This window comes from Nicotiana sylvestris, chromosome 6, assembly GCF_000393655.2.
Source record: "Nicotiana sylvestris chromosome 6, ASM39365v2, whole genome shotgun sequence".
Taxonomy (NCBI): domain Eukaryota; kingdom Viridiplantae; phylum Streptophyta; class Magnoliopsida; order Solanales; family Solanaceae; genus Nicotiana; species Nicotiana sylvestris.
The window spans coordinates 89887960-89894232 of NC_091062.1; positions in this window are offsets into that span (position 1 = coordinate 89887960).

Below are 6273 nucleotides of genomic sequence, written 5' to 3' on the forward strand. Positions count from 1 at the left end.
GCTGAATCGACAGATGATATTTGAGTGAACAAAATCGACTACTGCTTTCTTGGTCACTGATTTGAAAGTTTTGGCCTCAACCCACTTGGTGAAATAATCAATGTCTACCAGAACGAATCTATGACCGTTGGATGCTGCTGGCTCAATTGGTCCAATGATATACATGCCCCATGCAACAAAGGGCCATGGTGCTGACATCGTGTGCAATTCCGATGGTGGAGAATGAATCAAATCTCTGTGTATCTGGCATTGATGACATTTGCGCACAAAACTGATACAATCTCGCTCCATGGTGAGCCAATAATAACCTGCTCGGAGAATTTTCTTTGCCAGCACATACCCGCTCATATGTGGTCCGCAAACTCCTGAATGTACTTCGGACATGACAGCCGTAGCTTGTCTAGCATCTGTGCATCTTAACAATCCAAGGTCTGGTGTTCTTTTATACAAAACTCCTCCACTTAAGAAGAATCCACTTGCCAACCGTCGAATTGTTCTCTTCTGATCCCCTGTGGCTTGCACTGGATATATCCCCATTCTGATGTACTCCTGGATATCATGAAACCACGGTTCACCATCAAGTTCTTCTTCAATCATGTTGCAGTAAACATGCTGATCTCGTACTTGAATATGCAGAGGATCGACATAAGCTTTGTCCGGATGGTGCAACATTGATGCCAGGGTAGCCAAAGCATCGACGACCTCATTATGGACCCTCGGAATATGCCTGAACTCCACTGATCGAAACCGTTGACAAAGATCATGTAAACATTGTCGGTACGGTATGAGCTTCAAATCTCGTGTTTCCTATTCTCCTTGAATTTGGTGTACCAGAAGATCTGAGTCTCCCAAGACCAAGACTTCCTAGACATCCATGTCTGCAGCTAGCCTTAAACCCAAAATGCATGCTTCATACTCAACCATATTGTTGGTGCAATGGAATCGAAGTCGAGCTGTAACGGGATAGTGATGCCCTATTTTAGAAATAAGCACGACTCCTATCCCCACTCCTTTCATGTTAGAAGCCCCTTCGAAGAAAAATTTCCAACCTGGTTTTTCGGCTTGTTCTAGCTCATCAATATGCATCACCTCTTCATCAGGAAAATAAGTCCTCAGTGGCTCATACTCTTCATCGACCGGGTTTTTGGCCAAATGATCGGCCAATGCTTGGGCTTTCATTGCAGTCCGAGTCACATAGATTATGTCAAACTCTGTGAGCAAAATCTTCCACTTCGCCAGTCTTCCTGTCGGCATAGGCTTTTGAAAGATATACTTCAATGGATCCAAGCGTGAAATGAGGTAAGAAGTGTAGGATGACAAATAATGTTTCAATTTCTGTGCCACCCAAGTTAGGGCGCAACATGTCCTTTACAGGTGAGTGTACTTAACCTCATAAGCTGTGAACTTCTTGCTAAGATAGTAGTGGCTTGTTCTTTCCTGCCGGTGACGTCATGCTGCCCTAGCACACAACCAAATGAATTTTCCAGGACAGTCAAGTAAAGAATCAAAGGTCTCCCTGGTTCTGGTGGTACCAGCACAGGCGGGTTAGACAAGTATCCCTTTATCTCGTCGAATGCCTCTTGACACTCATCAGTCCACTTGATCGCAACATCCTTCTTCAGCAACTTGAAAATAGGCTCACAAGTTGTCGTGAGCTGAGCAATAAATCTGCTGATATAGTTCAACCTTCCTAACAGACTCATCACTTCAGTTTTGTTCCTCGGAGGGGGCAATTCTTGTATGGCTTTGATATTCGATGGGTCCAACTCGATGTCTCACCGACTGACTATGAATCCCAACAATTTTCCGGATAGGAACACCAAATGCACACTTGGCGGGGTTAAGTTTGAGGTTGTACCTGTGAAGCCTCTGGAAGAATTTCCTCAAATCCTCGACGTGGTCGGACTGATGCTTTGATTTTATGATCACATCATCTACGTATACCTCAATCTCCTTGTGTATCATATCGTGAAACACAGTAGTCATTGCCCTCATATAAGTTGCCCCAGCATTCTTCAAACCAAATGGCATTACCCGGTAGCAGTAAGTTCCCTAGGGTGTGATGAATGCCGTCTTTTCTGCATCTTCTTCATCCATTAGAATCTGATGATACCCGGCATAACAATCCACAAAAGATTCAATCTCATGCTTGACACAATTATCAATCAAAATGTGGATATTGGGTAGTGGGAAGTTATCCTTCAGACTTGCTTTGTTGAGATTGCGGTAATCGACGCATACTCTGATCTTGCCATCCTTCTTCGGTACAGGCACGACGTTAGCCAACCAAATAGGATATCAAGTGACCCGAATAACCTTTGCATCCAACTGCTTGGTAACTTCTTCTTTAATCTTCACACTCATATCAGTTTTGAATTTCCTCAACTTTTGCTTGACGGGAGGGAATGCTGGATCAGTGGGCAATTTGTGGACCACTAAATCAGTGCTTAAACCTGGCATGTCGTCATATGACCACGTAAAAACATCTTTGTACTCGATGAGTGTTTTGATTAACTCCTCCCGGATTTTCGGCACGAGGTGGACACTTATTTTAGTTTCTCGAACATTGTTTGTGTCCCCTAAATTGACGACTTCTGTGTCATTCAAGTTGGGTTTGGGTTTTTCTTTGAAGTGAATTAACTCCTTACTAATTTCTTCGAAGGCTTCATCCTCATCATCGTATTCTGATTCGTAATCACAATCTACTTCTTGAACTAACATTTCTGAATCAGATTGATTTTTAAGACTGGGCTGAGGATTCCTTATGCATACCACGTCATTAGAACCAGCGTAAAAAGAACTGTATAGAAAAGAAAGCAAAACAAAAGGAAAACTGTCAGGAATGATGAAGAAAGGGAAATTGTATTTTATTGAATGATAAAAGATAACAAGGTTTGCACACTCAAACAGACTAAAAAAAATGAAATCCGGATTACAACCCTGGAATAATCTGTACAAACTTAAAGGAAAATCAAAGCAAACTACCAAGACTCCTTCCGAGTAGGGAGAGGAGTAGCCTTCCAATTATTAAGCTTTGTTTTTGGCCCGACAAATTGCACTTCCGCGTTGCTAGAACCTTCTCCAATTTCCACCATGTTCATACTGTCGAACAACTTCTCAAATGTTTCCATTAACTCCTTGTCTGGATCAATCATAGAACTAGGAATTGCTGTCACTGGGAGACTCCTCATACCGGTCTTGACAAATGATCTGGAAAGACGTGGGACCGGCTTTAGAAGGACCCATGTCCTCTGTTTCAATTTCCTGACTCTTTTTATGTCTGCGGCTGTGGGCTTGAATCCCAGACCAAATGTTCCCAAGTTTTCAGGAAGAGACACGGGCCGTATGATGCCTTGCAGATCTGACCCCAAACCCTTTCCTGGTACAAAACCATTCTTCAGCATTTCATACGCTACCATGACTGATGCGGCGGTTATCTTCGGATTTGGGATACACTTCCCCTCTGGAACTTTCTCGACTGACATTGTGTCAGAAACTTGGTATACCCATGGTCCCTTGTCATCTTCCACCTCAATGAATGGAACAATGGTGTTGCTGTGAGCGCACAAATTATCTTCGCCGTGCACAACTATTTCCTATCTATCCCATTCAAACTTGACCATCTGATGGAGTGTTGATGGTACTGCTTTAGCAGCGTGGATCCATGGTCGTCCTAATAGCAAATTGTAGGAAACAGCTATATCCAGCACTTGGAATTCCATTGTGAATTCTACTGGACCTATAGTCAGCTCCAACATTATGTCCCCGACTGAGTCTTTGCCTCCGCCGTCAAATCCTCGCACACAGATATTGTTCTTATGGATCCTCTCATCTTCTACTTTCAGCTTGCTTAGAGTGGAGAGAGGACAGATGTTCGCACTTGAACCATTGTCAACCAATACCCAGGTAACCACGGAATCCTCGCATTTCATTGTAAGGTAAAGGGCTTTGTTATGCTCAGTACCTTCTACGGGCAATTCATCATCGGAAAAAGTGACTCTGTTTAATTCATAAATCTTGCTGGCTATCTTTTCCAAATGGTTCACCGAGATCTTGTCGGGAACATGGGCCTCATTCAGGATTTTCATCAATGATCGGCGGTGCTCATCTGAATGGATTAGCAATGAGAGCAATGAGATCTGAGCTGGCGTTTTCCTCAACTGCTCTACAACAGAATATTCATACATTTTCATTTTCCTCAAAAATTCCTCTGCCTCTTCTTTAGTTACAGCTTTCTTCACCGGCGTTGGATCATCTTTAGTTCTTCTTAACTCCTCGGGAGTAAAACACCTTCCTGAGCGAGTCAAACCTTGTGCTTCACAAACTTCTTCCTTGATTTCTTTCCCTTTGTAAATTACCGTCACCCGTTCATAATTCCAAGGAATAGCATTGCTGTTGATCACTGGAAGCTGAGTTACTAGTTTTATAATAACAGGCTCGGTGCGAGCACCCTTCACGACCACAACAGTTTTACTTGCGACCCCTGGCATTACCACTTTAGCTTTCTCGGGTTTCACTGCAATGATGCTTGACGATCCTATCTCGGCTACCACAGCTGGCTTATTGTCCTAGACCATTGATTTCTCACTAGTTACCTTTTCCTTTGAGCTGTTTTCACTGGAACGGACCATCATTACCATCTACGAGGGCTTATTGGGATCCCCTCGATTGTGTATCAACTCAATCATATGGGTCTCATGGTGAGCTGGCAGTGGATTCTAATTGATATTTGGTGTTTCTGGGGCTTGAACCTCGATCTGATGAGTATCAATAAGCTCCTGCACAGCTGTTTTTAGTTTCCAACACTTTTCTATATCATTCCCCGGGGCTCCTGAATAGTACTCACAACTCACCGAGTGGTCAAGATTTCTAGGAGGAAAATTTGGCATTTTAGGCTCAATTGGATTCAGCATGCCCAACTGCCTCAACCTGTGGAAAAGACTGGTATATGATTTCCCCAGTGGAGTGAAAGTCTTTTGCTTCTATAATTTCTCATTCTTGAAGTCTTGGTTTGGTCGGAAACCCGTTCTGAGGGGATTTCTGTAGGCTCTTGGGGGTGGATATATGCTTTGTGGAGCTAGGTATGGATTTTGTGGAGCCGGCGCACGCCATTGTGCGTGTGTCGGAGTTTGGGTATAGGTTTGTGCATGATGGACGGAAAAATGGGGATCTGGCGTGTAGGGGTAATTTTGGTGGTAGGGTCGTGGTTGGCTATAGTAGGGTGACGGGCCTTTAGATCCGAACCAGGCATCAGATTCAATGGTCGTGACATCTACTTTCTTCTTCTTCCCAAGTACACCCCAGTGCCGCTTTGAATGGCCTGAGTGGTTTTCTTGATCGCTGAATAACTCATGATTTTGTTGGACTTAAGCCCCTCCTCGACCATGCCTCCCATTTTTACAACCTCGTTAAAAGACTTGCCAATTGCGGACACCAAATGACCAAAGTAAGTTGGCTCCAAAGCCTGCAAAAAGTAATCAACCATCTCGCTCTCTTTCATCGAGGGATCTACTCTTGCTGCTTGCTCCCTCCACTGGAAACCATATTCTCCAAAGCTTTCACTGTGCTTATTCTCTAGCTTAGTCAAAGATAGTCGGTCTGGAATGATCTCAAGATTATACTGAAAGTGACAAGCGAATGCTTGTGCCAGATCATCCCATGTGTACCATCTTCCGTGATCTTGGCGGGTGTACCACTCTAATGCTGCACCGCTCAAACTCTGACTAAAGTAAGCCATTATCAATTCATCCTTTCCTCCGGCTCCCCTCATCTTACTGCAAAAACCTCTCAAATGAGCCACCGGATCACCGTGTCCGTTGTACAAGTCGAATTTGGGCATTTTGAACCCTGCCGGTAGTTGTACATTTGGGAATAAACACAGGTCTTTGTAAGCCACGCTTACTTGACCTCCTAGCCCTCTCATATCCCTGAAGGATTGTTCTATGCTTTTCATTTTTTTGAACATCTCCTGTTCGGGATTTTTGGCTGGTCTCTCAGCTTCTCTCGGGAGATCAGAACATGGATCGTAGGAGTAGGTTTCGGGAGCTTTGAAGGTGGGTTCTGGGGGATAATACTGGTTGTCCTGAGCTTGGAACACTGGTTCACTCAGGGATCTATGGAGTGCAGCTGGTGGAGATACCACGAAGACAGGGGTGACTGGCGGAGGAGGGCATGGAATCGATTTTGGTGGTGGAGCTTGCGGCATATGAGAAGTAGTGCCATGGTAGTGTTGATAAATGGGAAAACCTGGATTGGTGGTGGGGTGATCCTGAG